Consider the following 14,104-nt stretch of genomic DNA (forward strand, 5'->3'; position numbering starts at 1 on the left):
CATCAGTCCAACAGAGAGCGCTCTAAGCTAGTGCACAGGAGGGCGTTAGCTCAGAGCCCCACTCTTATTAAACGAGACAGATTCTAATGCCTTTATGTTCAAACTATAAACTGAGAATGTTTTGCTTCCAGGTAGATTCAAATACAGGAAATGGATATTTAGGGTACCAAACTTCTCACCGCACTAGAGTGTCGGGTCTGATCGACTTACAGGGTCAGTCTGTCGCCTTACGAGCATCTAAAGAAAAGAATATAAACTGTTGTACTGGTGTGGATGGGTTCTTTGGCCTCTTTCAGGCTCGGGCCAAAGGTGGTAATAAATCACATCCTCTTTTTTTTATTTTTTTTTTGCTTGATCAGCACAGATTTTTTTTCTCTGTTCCATCTGGATGATCCTTAGAGGAAATTGACACAAGCGCAGATGTCTGCAGATTCTCACTTCTGATGGTGACGTTTTGGTCTGTCAATGTTAAAACGCTAACGTTCCTCGCTGTTGCACATCTAAAATGTTTTCACGGTTGGTTAAACAGACTTATCTTGACTTTTGAATGACTGGATTTGGGTTCTCAGGACTTCTGTAGATGAGGATTGCGATATACGAGCTATATTAAGTCATTTTATAGCCTGAGGTGAGCAGAAAATGATTTTTTTGGGGGGGAGTTGATTTAATAAGTGCTTTATAAAGACTGCTGCTAATATACATACTAATAAGCTGCTAGTTAAGAGTTTTATGTGCTCCATAATTCTGAGTGATACCACATAAATACACAAAGTTTTACGCATCGAGTTGATGCCAATGAATTTTTTACAGACTTGTCCATCCCACCCGTGCCCTCGTTCTATCTTCTCATCAGTGTTTCCAATGACTGCAACCCAATCTTCCTGTTAAATAGGCCACTGTAACCTCAACCGACAGGCGGCCTGTGCGATTTGTGCGTTTGTGGGTTCGGTGAGAATGGCCAGGCTGTGAATAAAGAGCATTGGGTTGCATGTCACTGTTTAGTTGATCTGCCTCCTTGAGTATCTGTGTGCAGATAAAATTGACTCCACGATGTTCATACGATCATCTCGATCTAGTAGCTTTTACACAGGCTAGAGGTTGACCTCACCGCCGTGCTGACCCGATGAGGATCACACACAATCTGCTGCTGCGTTTCATGTGAGACTCAAACACACGGATCGGCGAAATCCCTGCTAGTTTCTGATGTCAACTGAGTGCAGCATCAATCTTTCATGGCTTGTCCTTGTTTCTTCCTGCCCAGAGCGCCCCTCTGTGAACACACTTGTGCTTGAGCGTTAAACTTGATTCTCCGCCAGCGTCCAAAGATCTCGACTGAATAACGTGTGTTCAGAAATTGAACGTGGGGGCGGGACAACCAGTAGCAGGCTGTGATTTTCAAGCAAATCACAGGTTGTGGGTGTCTCTCCGCCTTTTATCCTAGTTCAACTTCAGCTGGTCTTTTCGGGCTGGGCAGCAGAACCACACATCCTCATAATTGTCCAGTCATAGCTGACACTAAATTCTACTTTGTTAAACTACTATTTCTCTGTTCTTATTGGCTGACACACATTAAACCCATTATAAATCACATAATTAACTCTCTTTTCACTGTTTCGTGGCCACATTTTATTCTCCAGCAGGTTTTGGCTAAAAGGAGCTGTTTTAAAAACACATTTTCCCTCCTTAGATCTCATAAGTCGCAAGTGTACAAAAATGCAGACTTGGGTTTCATAAACTCCAACTGGGATGGATATATTTGAACGGTAGCTATTGATATGGGAATGAGCGCAGAAAAGGGAACACTGTTCAAGCAGGATCACCACCTCGGCAAGAGATCAGATCGGAATCAGTCCCTACAGATATGTTAACACAAAGCATAAAGTTCACAGTCGTGCTCAAGTGGGTCGGATGGTTGTCATATATTTAAGTTGGTGAAGTTGGTCGAATCAGGCGTACTACTTCCTGTTTGAATCTGAGCTCAAAGCTTTATTTGCAGGAAACAAATGCAAAGTTGCAAGCAAAATTTCCACATGAACAATGTCTCTGTAGCTTGTGTGGATTAATCTTTATTAGAACTTCCACAGGTGACAGATAGTCATGGGATAAATACAAGCTACTTGTCTGCTAGCACAGCACAAAAAGCAGTTAAAGCTTTAGAGAAACAGATTTATTGCAATAAGCAGATCAGACAGTGGAGAGGAATCAGAAGTGAGCCGTTGATGATGACTCAATAGAGTTATAGAGAAGCAGGAAGATCTGCAGACAAGAAGAAATATTCAGACAAAAGTAAAAAATGCCTAAGATTAGAAGACCCTGATGGATACCTGGCACAGGCAGACTGAACAATCCGGAAAGGGGATAATACAATAAAACAATGTAATTTGAACACCCTGGATTTATTTGTAGATTCCTTGTAGAAAATAATTCACTGTACTTATGTATGTTTCTGATGTTTCATCCAATAGGTTAGAGATATTTCTAATAACAGTGTGGACAATGGGAGAAGTGATTGCAGGTGATCAATAACATTTGGTCAGAAATTATTTTCAGGACACTTCAGAATGTGTGAAAGGTCAGTGTCTGTCTGACATTTAATGCTGTGGGCCACATTTTCACCTGTTGTGTTTATTTTCAAGCTGATCCATCATCATGTAACACATGAATGCTTTACACAGAGGACGTCCTGTGTGTTTGTCTCGAGCCTGAAGCAGGAAAGCTGCATTAATCTTTGCCCTCATTGATTTTTGATCCTGAAAGTGAGACTGTTGAGGTGTCACCTCCTGATTGATGTTGGAAAAGAGAGTCACCCTGAGGGTTAGGATCCACCTCATTCCGTCCTCCTCACATCCTCTTCCTCACATCGTCCTCCTCACTCGGTCCTCCTCACACAGAGATTGTTTCCCCCACTGTTCTTACATAAGCATTGTTCTGTCAGTCTGTTATAGTTTGCCTCATCTGTGTGTGTCTGCGTGTGTGTGTGTGTGTGTGTGTGTGTGTGCATGCATGCACTGAATGCCTCTGCAGAAGGTGCCTGATGACGTCACAGTCACTTGTAATTCTGGCAGTCATGTCCGTCTTTGGACACAATTACTTTTATTGATCAGCATCTCTGACTCCTCTCCTTCACTATCCTCCTTTCAACTTTGCAGATGCTGCTGTTGCCTCAGGATGTGTTTGTGTGTGTGTGTGTGTGTGTGTGTGTGTGTGTGTGTGTGTGTGTGTGTGTGTGTGTGTGTGTGTGTGTGTGTGTGTGTGTGTGTGTGTGTGTGTGTGTATGTGTTTGATTTGAAGACAAACTTGTCGACAACCCCTCTTATATCCTGTTGAACTCAATCATTACTTTCTTTATAGTTCATGTTTTGATGCACTAAATCTAGTCATTTGTTCCTAATTTACATCAGGAGAGAGATTCAGGAGTCACAAGGACAAACCTGTGTGTGTGTGTGTGTGTGTGTGTGTGTGTGTGTGTGTGTGTGTGTGTGTGTGTGTGTGTGTGTGTGTGTGTGTGTAGCCTAGATAAAGCGCAATTTCTTCCTTTCACTCACGTTTGCAGCAGATAGTTCAAACTAATGTTGCACCATCCAATGCACAGAGCATTCATCAATGTCCAATAAGAATGGATTTCTCATTGGGTGATTAATTGATTGATTGATTGATTGATATCCAGACACAACTCACTGTGCTGTGTTGTTATTGATACGTTTCCAATGGTTTTGGAATTGACTTGCCATTTTATTTGACAAATTTCTTTAAGTTGTAGTTGGTGTTCATTCAATGATGTTGCCGTGGAGACACCCCACCTTCCTTGATCTCACCATTTTTCTCTATATGTTTATTGTTTACACTATTTTTGACCATCAAAAGCTGCCTGTTCTGTCTCTCTTTATTTTAAATCATTCATGGACAGTTTGCCTTAATTTTCCATCCTTGAATGAATCTTTGAACGGCATCTCGTCTGATATTTGCTGAAATATGACACCCTGTTTGTGATTGTGGTCCAGAACCACAGACACAGAAAAAAAAAAAGAAGGTAAACAGAGGAAAACGGAAGACATTAACAAGTTTATTCAAACTATTTCTTACATGTTCTGTCCTGAATAACAAACCACCTGCACCCACCTTACCGGTCCTCTTTTTCTCTAACCCTCCTCCATTGCTCATTAGCCCTTCATCAGTGCTGAATTATCCTGCTGTTCTATTATTCTCCAGAGACGGCTGGTGCTGACGCAGCGCTGAGGAGTTGTGCTGTCGACTTTTTTGTGTTTTTTTTCTCTCTCCTCTCTCATCCACACGAGGCATGGGAAGCTACCATCCCACAGGGGGCCACACATTAAACTTCCAGCGTGGAAAAGATTAGACGGTGTAGACAGATTGACACAGGAGCCAACAAGAATGACATAGCATGGACTCACTAGAGATTTTTGGCCTAAGATCTGGCTCACATTGGCAATCTTTAATAACTTGCTTCACTCTCTAATCTCTCGCCCTCTCTTTTTTTTAAAATCTCTTTCTCCATAAACAGGCAGTTCAAAGACCTCCTTGCTCCTCTCTTCCTGTTTCCCACATTAATTAAATCTGCGTGTAATTATGATCATCAAGAAAGGAATCTCGAGCGAGTAAGAAAAATTGGTCACAGCTTCGTATCTTTGGAGTGAAATTATTTCGGCAAACATTACAGCCTGAGTGTGAAGACGCCGTCCTTCAACGGAGGGAAAGGTAAAAACTGGCAGAGCTTAACCGAGTAGCAGATCTGAACCCGGCGTGAGGACATTGGAGGTCCATTTAACCCACAGAGATCAATACAGACTGTGACGATGTGTTTTGGTGGCTGAATATCAAGGCTGCCTGTCCTCATTGCATGACCTTACAGAAAATGTTTCCCCCTCGGCATCGAGAAAACAGCTTGTAATTATTCATCAGCTGCTCCGGAGTCTGGAAGGCACGTATGTGTAACCATGTTATGGGAATTCAAGGTACACAGTACCTTGAAGATATTGAGAAAATTAAACTTAATAATAATAATACTAAAAAGAAAGAGGGAAGAGAAGGGAAGGCCTAGCAAGTCACCTGTTTGGGTTTTTTTGTATTAAAAAAAGTTTTGTTGAACCAATTCTTGGAGCTGCAGGATATGAGATCATCCATGTTTGCTTACAGTTCAGCTTTTATTCTATCTTCAGGTTTTCATAAACTACAGGTTAACAATTGGTCATTCACATCAGTACACATAAGTTCAAGGCCTGTGTGCAGTTTGACGTCTAGTGATGAAACTTTTATTTTTCCTTACTAAAGACAGCATCTAATGGGTCCACACACTTTCTCTAAGCATCATGGGATTTTTATAGAGGGGGATCATGCAGCTATTCACTGTTCTCAACACGGGAAATAGGGAGAACAAATTCATAATAGACATCAAAACAGCATTTGTGCTCAAGGTTGGATTGTAAATCCTGTGAACTGACCAAATGTGGATGTGTGACATTACGGACATGGAAAACAATATACGTGTTGTAGTTACAACAATATTACAGTCACTTGACTCTGACTTGTCTATTGACTCGATTTTAACAGCTTAATGTCGCTTGGAAGTCGTTGAACTTTATAAAAGAGCCCCATAAACTCTGAAATACTGTGTGAGTTTTGGAATCGATTGAAGTTATGAGCCGTGGTGTGAACCGTACCAGCGCTGTCAGTAAACCGATGGAACCGTTACATCATGTGATTGACGACTGGATATATTCACATGCCCATCTGGTCAGCAGTTTAATACCCCCATTACAACTTGCGTGATACACAGAGTTTGTAATTCAGTATATATTTCAAAGCAGGTATGATATGTGTTAGCTGTCGGCTAATAGTTTTGGGCAGGTTTACTATATAATGAAAGGCTACAGCTGTGAAGATTGAAATTTTATCATGAATGAAATCAAAAGACAGATTTTCAAAAACCTATCAAAGCGACAAAAATCCTGCCAGGTTAAATTCAATCTCAGGAGTCGGTTTTCTTTGTTTCAGAAATCACAGCCGCCCCGCTGTATTACAGCACCTAGTCACTCCACAGTGAGCCAATAAGCTTTGAGCTGTCATTCATTGCCGGCCCTTCCAGGCTAACCTGCTGCCATCATCTTTTCTTCATTCTGTGATTATCTTCCTTTCCCCCTTCTGTCCTTTTCTCCTCCTACATGGACTCCTAAGGCCAGTGCAGGTCAGACGCATGAATAATTCTGCAACAGAGCTGTGTTTGTTATTGCACTTAGTTTAATAGGAGTTTGTGTGTGTGTGCGTGTATGTGTGTGTGTTTGTGTGCGTGCATTTTCCCGGCTTTCATTGACATTGAGCTAAAGAATGGACATAAGGAGGCAATTGCAAATCAGAATATGTGCTCGTGTTTGTGTGCAGTCATGCTCAAGAATGGAAGTGTGTGTGTTTGCTTGTCTATGTGTGTGCGCATATATTTGTAGACATGAAACTCACACACTCATGCACAAACACACTGTCGCATTATAAGCTTCTCCTGCTGACCATATGTGGGCTCAGTGATGTATGCCTCTGAAATAATTTGAAAAACGGAGGTAATACATTTCTGCATGAGGTTTTGTAGTGGAGTTTGGGAGGGGGGGGGGGGTGGGAGGAAAAGGGGTGAGAATGGGCTGATTGGATGGAAAGGAGAACACTCCAGGGAGAGATAATGGAAACAGATGAAGGGAGTGGAGAAGAGGAATGTGGAGGTATGAAATGGAGTAATACTCTGAATCTAATATTACTTTTTATGTACAGGGTCTGGTATGGACTTATTAAAAAGCAGAGATGTGCATGTGTGAAGGGAGGACTGGGAGTGAAAATCAGGCCTGGACTTCTTGACTCAGACCAGTCCACCAGCCAACCTCAGCAATCCGAACCACGCAGTATAAGATGTTCATGTAAGGAATTATGAGGTAAAATAAAGGGGAATTCTGCTCTGAGTAGGGGAGGAACACAGGGAGAAGCACCAGGCATCCTACTTCTGATTGAGCTGTCCACTGCGAACGCACCATCCACAACCTGGATGAGCAGGATATTAGTTTAGTGTGTCATTAAATAAATCGTAAATGGTTAATTAAAACTACAAACTCATCCGACAGCACAAACACGAGGCTCAAAAGTCACTTTTCACCAATCAAACTCAAACCCTGATTCCAACAACAGCATCCTTGCTCCCAGCGGCAGTCAATGGTTACCAGGTGGTGCATCACATAGGATGCATCTGCCTCTTCATTCAGAGCTGATCTAACATTAATCTGTCGGTCAAACTCTCCCACCAAATTGCACAAAAGTCTGTCCAGTTGTTTTTGTCTAATCCTGCAAATATTATCATTTTTTTAGCAGAGGTAAAACTACTGATCATCATAGGCTAGGCTACTTCTTGTACAATATCTCCCCATCTACAGTATATATTTGAATAAGCTCACTTGAAAGTCTCATGCTGTCACACTGTCACCAACTCCACCCACTACCTGTCAATCAAGCGCCCAACCAATCGTGGCGCCCAACCAATCACGGCGCATCTGCCAGAAAGAATCACGTGAACAATATGGCATAAGGCATCTGCTATGTTAGAAGAAATAACTATACATGGACTTAATATAATTTTAGAGTGTCATATGTTCCAACAATTTTCATGTTTTTGAGAAGAGTCCAAACAGCAGGAACGACAGAAAACGGCAACGAATTCTGAGTGAAACTCCGACTGAAAGAGAGGAAAGGATTCACAAGAAGAGAAATAATACTTAGCCAGAGGTAATGAATGCGGATATACAAAAAATATATTTGCAACGTCCGTCCGTTTGTGAACAGCAGGGGGTGAAAACTTTTCTAAATGCTGAGGTACCATCGTCAAAAAAATGGGCAAAACTCAACTGAAAAGGATGAAATCAAAGGTTTGCTTTGCAAGTTTATTAAGTTTCTTTCCAGCCTTGCTCATGTTTTCAATCAACAACCAATCTATGGCCAAAACAACAAGGAAACATCATCAGCCCATCCAGTTGTGTTTCTGCTGCAGACCCTGCTGAGTTTATTAATGTTCCTCCAATGAAGACGAGCTGAATCCCTGCTGTGATCTCATTCTGTACGGATGATTTTGAAAAATCTCTCCACCAGATTACAGAGGTCAGGATGGCGTCGGCACCGTAATGGACATCCTGCTGGTTCTGGTTCCTGGTGTCCAACGTATGCAACAGGATGTTTCCAACTATGGAAAGTTACATCATCAAAAACTTCAACTTTTATTGTTCTAATAAAATGTAGAAATCACTGTTCAGGTAAGAAATTTATCTAGAAGGAATATGTTCTAGCATACATGACATCACCGTGTCTCACTTTGTGTTGCAACAGAAGCTCGGCCAGCATCAGTTGGCTATTGTTTAGCTGGATCTCTCCATGTTAGCAGTGTAGCGTTAGCTCCATAGAACAAGGTAGCTATTTATTCTTTTAATATGTGTGGCATGAAGTCTGTTATAATTGTTTTATCGTGGGATTTCCACGGGTTCCCGCTAGTTTGATATTTAAAAGGATTAAGAAATTTAAGAAATACACTTCAACATATTTCCTCACCGATCGGATCCTTTATTCACATACTGTGTTTTCCCAGAAAAAAGATCTGCATTGTCAGTCTCCAAAATTGAAGGATCTGATTAATAATACATATCTGGTCATGCATAGCAACTACTTCAACGTTTGGAACATTTACCACAATATCTACTGTATTTTAATAATCTGCCTCATCAGGCAGTCAACGAATGGATTTACTTAATGACTAGCAACCATCATTCAGTAAACGGGACCTAATATTGCTAAAAAAACAAACAAACCCACTGATCTCAGTCTTATCGTCATCAGTGTCGTGGCAGCAGTCGCCAAACTTGAGCTGCTATCACTGGTGTGACTGAGCTGCTCTCCTCTGCTGCTCACTGAGCTCAGGTGACTGGTAACCGCTACTAATAAATAATTTACTATCTGGCTGCTTTGGCCTGGAGGGACTTCCACCTTTTCTCTTCATTTGTCAGCACCTGTTTTATGTTTATGTTTTATGCTGGTTTTGGATGTAAAACACATGTCTTTCAAAGCAGAGGTGTAGTTATCACATGATGGACATTCATATCCTTTAAAATAAAAGGAGGAGCATGTTTTATGTGTGTTTACATGCAGATTATGGGTATCCTTGTGGAAACAATCACAAATAAAATTAGCAGACATTGTTTTAAAACTTTAACTACCATAAAGGACTTTCATTTATCTGATATTCCAGCCACTAGTTTTCTTCAGTGAACAATCGTATTTCCAGGTATGGTTTGAAAATGGTCACCTGTTAAAAACACACCTGTACATGCCCTTCTTAGACATCAGTTGTGAGTGTACGTCATACATCCCAACATGCCACACTCCAACACATTGTCAAAGCCTCCTCCCACTCATCCAGACGCATGGGAAACACTGAAACGTTTTGGAGATGCAGTGCCTGTTTCCACTCAGGGATAAGTCGTGTGTGATCCCCCACCCAGATGTATGATGTCATCAACAGTCTACACTGACACGGATGTGTTGACACCAGAGACCCATGAAATCCTCATTAAGATGCTCAACGGTACATTCCGTTGGCTTTTACATAAGGATTTTTGCTTCCTTTCTTTTTCATGACCAGAGTAACAATTTATAATATTATATAAAGGCGAATGGTTTCAGTACTCCAGTCACCACCAATGAGCACCTGACCTGTTGTGTCTGTCTTAACTGAGAAGGCAAATTACCTCCATGTGAACTGTCACTGATACTTGCCACAAAGCTGCAGGAATCTAGGGTGATTGGGGGATCTAAGTCTGACTTCAGAGTTTAAACTGAGGTTCAATCATGCAGATAATTATATAAACTTCTAAAGAAGTAAAATTCTGAAAGGAGCAGAGTTCTGTTTAAGTAGAATGTCAAGTGCGTCCAGGCATCCAGTGACATAAAGTACCAGCCCCATTGGGTCGACAGAAGGTGGTCGAGGGACAGATCCATCTGTATTTAAAATATGTGATCCTTTGTCACAGCCACTTACTGCTCCTGTCCATCAGGGCTCACGTATGACAGAGCTGGGCCACGGATCGGTGCCTCACAGTACTAGACAGTGGGAGGGGGGCGGGAAGAGACCCTGGAAGAGCACCAAGTGTAAGGATGAACTCAGTGAGCAATTCACGTCTTTAACGCTGTAGGATGAGTCATCCTGCTCGGCACTGCGCTGTGAATGAAACAGAACGGGGAGGGACACCTGCAGAGAGAATGTGTGTGTGTGTGTGTGTGTGTGTGTGAGTGTGTGTGTGTGTGTGTGTGTGTGTGTGAGTGTGTGTGTGTGTGTGTGAGAGAGAGAGAGAGAGAGAGAGAGAGAGACCATCACAGACTATCAGACAATGAAACCCTTGGCTCAGACCCAGAATCACTGCTCTGACAGACAGTTTTTCCAGTGTGTCCTACGCTGCTGGCACCAATCACTCCCTTGATGGTGCTCCTCAGTCGATTGTGCACAGTGAATTGGTGATGGAGCCCTTTGGTGTGGGAAATCACTCTGACTGGTTGTCCAGCTGAAAGTGAAATGGTGTACAAGAAGGAAGCAGAAGTGAAAACCGTGCGCACAGTTAGTTTGTTGTGACTCATTCCAATACACAAATCGCAAAATTCTTCCACAGGGACAACAAAACAAACACAAATCTACACATGTGGAATTAAAACACAAGAAATGCCAAAGTACTCATCAATTCAAACTGTTATATAAACATCGTGTCTGGTCAAAATATAGAGATAAGGGTCTTTAACTCAAACTGCTGTTCTGTTTTGTTAACATGTGCTCAATGTTTCCTTACCATCTTTGGTATTTTGTTAATTACTGTTGTTGGCATTTGTCCATTGTCATTGTTGGTATATTGTTGATTACCATTGTTGGTATATTGTGCCTTCCTTACATTGTTGTTTGAATTGCTATTGCAATGTGATAATTACTGTTGCCTATGTCGATGCCATCTAGATGCAATTATTGTATGGTTGTCCTTGAATGAAGTAGCAGTGAAGCTCAATGTGTTAATCTCTGAATCAGGAACTGGGGTGGGATTAAATAAATTTTCTTCTTCCCACTCCCTTTCAGGCAGAATTGTATTGTTGAGTTATGATCTTTGCTTATTTATTTGCTTATTTAATTATTTTGTTTTTTCCTTGCCTTGCCTGAAATAAATGAATGAATGAATGTTTGACTTTCAATTAAAACTATTGCCACCTGCCTGTGTGGAGGCTTTTGCAAGTAGAACCCCCCCCCCCCATACCATCACACATGCATTCACCTGTAATTGATAACTGAAATGTCAACATGTCTAATTCAAACACAGGTATTTTACCCAGCATAGCATTTATACATGAGTGTATGATTTTTGCTGAGCACCTCAACTCTCAACAGAGATAAGGAAACTGAAAAATGTCACACTCCTGATACCGTCAATACCTTCAATCCACTCTAGATTGGAAGATGGAAGATATGTTCAGTTCTTTATTTGATCTTGTTTCATCTGATGTGTTACCTGCCCAGAGTTTTTGTTTTTAGCCCAGGTAAGAGGGTAACCCTTCAGCAGCCCCTGCTGTATTATGAGGTACAATTCACAAGTTATAATGAAAATACACATTCTCTAAACACTCACCACGGCAATAATTTCCGAGCACAAAATGAACAATTCAAGTTATTGCCAATTAATATTTGGAAAAATCATAAATCTGACTTTGCTCCACTGATAATTAGGAAAATTAGGATTGAGGAGCCGCAGGGGAAGCTGCAATTAAAGGTCAACATATGAAAATATGAAGGGCTTCCAGATTAAATGAGATGAGATCAAATAAAATGAGATGAGATAGAACTTTATTAATCCTGAAGGAAATTCTTGTGGCAGTTTGTTCAAAATCACATTTAACAACACAAGATTTAAAGGACGGGATTAAATATAAGTGTGCATACAGAAGTGTGTAAGCATGTACAGTATGTGTGTGTATGTTAAAAATCTAAAGAGGATGTTTACTTTGTGGATATACATGAGGTCGGCATGTTTGTCCAATCCCACTGAAGTTAATCACATCTTGCTGTCCAGATTAGTTTGAAGCTAATCCCCCAAGAGCATTTGACACACCCTCACACACATGAATGCCCACATATGCCTCTTCAACACAGACTCTCACACACACGCACACGCACACACACACACACACACACACACACACACACACACACACACACACACACACACACACACACACACACACACACACACACACACACACAGTTATAGAACCATTCATTAGTGTGATTTTTATGCTCTGACCCTAAATACAGTATAAGTGGCACTGATGATGAACGTATAGAATCTCAATCGCTGGTCTCCTTTCCTGGCTATTATTGTTTGCCCCCCCCCGGCGCACACACACACACACACACACACACACACATACACACACACATACCTTAGGGACTTAAACGCTGAGGAGAGGAAGGACAGATGCCACAATCACACCTTATGAAGTTATCTAACGTCACGGGTCGACTGACCTTGAAGGTGCTGCCCTGAGTGCTGAATGTCACACATACAAATGTACAATAACAAACAGAATCTGAATCAGCAGCATTTAAAGAACTTGACTCATGATGTTTGTGTCACCAATCGTATGCATGTGTGACAGACCATTTAGCTTTGTGATTCACTTAATTGCTTGTGTTTTTCTTAGTGAGTTTTTCAGTCTCATTTTCTCCACACTGATGATGACGATGTCAAAACGCCCAGGAATAATTAAACAATGTGACTACATTAACATGTAATTTTGATAAAAATCCTAAAAATCTGTTCCGCGGGTTTTGCAGCATTGTTCACCTTGTTGTGACTATTGAAGTGCGATCGCGCCCTCTTGGGCCAAAGCATTACACCAGAATGTGTCGCCACTTGTGCTGGGTGAGATACTGTATACATTGTGCCCTGTAATACAGATAGAAGGTGGTTTAATATCAGTATGGAGACTCTTCACAAACGTTTAAATGACTGTAAATAATAAAATAAATAGTTTGTCGCTGTATTGCGGAATTCTCATGTGTGGTTCCTGGAATGCATTAACTGAGAGTAATGAGGACGCACTGTAGTGTTGATGCTATAGAAGAATGTGAGCTGGGACATAGTGAGAGGAAACTCCAGTGGGGGCCCACAGTGATCGTAACATGCAAATCAGTGACCCAACCTGGATATAGAGGCGGAAAGACGAATGGAGCCATCTGGCATCTGGTTCCCTCCCAAGTTTCTCTCCAGCTACTGTAAACCTCAGAACATGTTTCATGTGTGGATGTGTTCTTTAAAACCATCATCGTCAGACCAGACACCAGACACACTTGGTAGCTGCGAGTTTTTCATCAGATAATGGTCCTGTCTTGAGAAGAATGACTGCAATGGTAATAATAAACTAAAAATCAAGATAAAAATTTGGACAAAAATAAAACATTTTCAGAAGAATGGGACTAAATTAAACAATAGCTTTACACCACGTGTCTAGTCCGGGAGCTGCAGGGCCTCAGACTGGAAGTCTCTGCAGAGAGTGGTGAGGACAGCGGAGAAGATCATTGGGACCTCACTCCCCCCCATCCAGGACATTGCACATAGACGCTGCCTAGCCAGAGCACAGGAGATTCAGTCTGACTGTACCCACCCACACCATGGACTGTTCTCCCTGTTGGCATTAGGCAGAAGGTTCCGCAGCATCCGCTGAAAAACAACTAGATTAAAAAACAGTTTCTTTCCCCTGGCCATCAGATTGCTAAATGCCAGATAAATCTCCCCCGGTCCGTTCATGATCTCAAACTGCACTTCTGCACCTTTTACAATATTCCCATGTGCAATATTCTTCTCTAATGTTAGCTGCTAAGTACCGACACTGTACATAATTATATAATATTATCTATTATTATTATTATTGTATATATATATATATATATATATATATATATATATATATATATATATATATATATATATATATATATACACACACACACAGTGTGTATGTATGTATATGTATATGTATATAT

Source organism: Antennarius striatus, chromosome 23 (assembly GCF_040054535.1).
Source record: "Antennarius striatus isolate MH-2024 chromosome 23, ASM4005453v1, whole genome shotgun sequence".
NCBI lineage: Eukaryota > Metazoa > Chordata > Actinopteri > Lophiiformes > Antennariidae > Antennarius > Antennarius striatus.